This window comes from Chinchilla lanigera, unplaced genomic scaffold (assembly GCF_000276665.1).
Source record: "Chinchilla lanigera isolate Chin_1 unplaced genomic scaffold, ChiLan1.0 scaffold00010, whole genome shotgun sequence".
Taxonomy (NCBI): domain Eukaryota; kingdom Metazoa; phylum Chordata; class Mammalia; order Rodentia; family Chinchillidae; genus Chinchilla; species Chinchilla lanigera.
This window is the reverse complement of record NW_004955411.1, coordinates 11,160,848-11,162,738: the sequence shown is the minus strand read 5'-3', so window position 1 is coordinate 11,162,738 and position 1,891 is coordinate 11,160,848.

Genomic DNA, 1,891 nt, shown 5'->3' with positions numbered 1-1,891 from the left:
CTGTGCCGCTGAGCTAAATCCCCAGCCCCCTTACTTGGATTTTACTGAGATTAAACATCCTGCTAGGTGCGTTGACACAAACTTTCAAAACCACTCTTTTTTCCTCACCCATCTTTCCCTCCCGCTCCTCACCGTCATCCCCAGACTGCCCAGCGCATGGGAGAGGAGAGCGTCCTCTGCTTCCAGGGTTACGTTCTACCCCTCCCCAGCCCTTCCACAGCCATACTTCTGCAAGGTTTATAGAGCTATGAACACCTGTGCCGCAATCTCCTCATAGCACCTAGCTCCTTAAAACTGGGACCAGCCCGGTGTGGCGGCACAGGCCTGCAGCCCCAGCACTCGGGAGGCTGAGGCAGGAGGATTGCAGTGAGTTTGAGGCCAGCCTGCCCTACATAGTGAGTTCAAGGCCAGCATCAACTACACAGCAGGATCTTATTTTTTTAAAAAAGGACCGTAAACGCCCCAACTCTAGAATGCTCTAGAATGTATATGCCTATTACAGACTTCCAAACCCTGCACCAGAATTTGTACACCAAGCTGATAGGAAGATGCAGTGCAAATAACTGAATAATATTCTTAAAAGTGGTAGAGGTTTTAGAAAGAAATAAGTGGGTTCATCTGCCCTTGATCTGTTTAGATTTTTACAGACCCCTTTTTCATAAAAAGAAAATATACAGCACAGGCCATTTTATGCTGAAGAGCAAAAAAAAAAAAAAAAAATGTACCATGCATTTTTTTAAAAAATAAAGTCATTCAAAGTACAACTAAGCAAAGCAACATACATAAATCTAACCATCCAAGCAAAGCTACCTTCAAAAATACCTTTTAGTGGAATTTTGTACTGAAATAACTTGTAAGAATTTATGGAGAACAGGCTCTGGGTTGGGATTTTCCCTGTGGGGAACATGATCATAAAGAGCTATTTTTTCCTTTTCATCGTGGTTCTTATCATTTAAGAGCAGTGCTTTTGAGTTAAGCATTTTTTAATTTTGCCATTATTTGAAAAATTATATATACTTCCTCTATGGTTTAGATCTCCTCGCGCTCTTTCCCGCCCTCTCTAGACTCCCTGACGTGTGACTGCGTCCACTGGGTGGAGCTGATGTGTGTCAGCGGCTGCTGAGCTACGAGGGCGGAGACCGACAGCGGCAGCTTGCTCTGGGGCAGCAGTTTTGAACCTCTGTGTCGCTGATATTTGTGAGCTATGCTCCAGACTGATTTTAACTAATAGTTAAACTATCAAGGTTTAGCAACTAATTTATATATTGCATAAATGAGAGGCAAGTCAGGTTAGATCATTTTCCTACAGCACCCTCACTCTCAATTTTTTCAAATAAGCCTTTTTTTGTTGCATAAAAAACACTAATGAAGAACATTCACAGTGGCCCACAGCCAGGTCCCCCACAGGTAGAAGATGAAAATGGCCCTGACAGATAGTGTCTGACAGAGAGGTGAATAAGGGCGTTCCTCAATACCATAGAGTTTAGTTTGTCATACACGTGAATTTTTATTAACAAACTCTTCACATCCTTTTAACCAAACAAGAAGGATATATTAGTTTGTTTTTTGGTAAATAGGAAACGTACATATCCTAATCAGTTTGAACCATCATACATTTGAAAATATTAATCAAGCTTATAATATTCCTTAACGTGACTTGGCATCAGCAAATTATGGAAGTTTTAAAATTTCCATTTTTAAACTCACATCTGTATGCCTGGTAATGGTAATTCTGGTTAATATTAGACATTAGTGTTACTAAATATCTTGCAATTCATTTTATCTTGAAGATAAAGTATTCTTCCATGGAGAGTGATATAGTAAAAAAAAAAAATGAAGAACATACTACAGAAAAAAACCCACCTTCATGTCACCATATTCTATAATCATC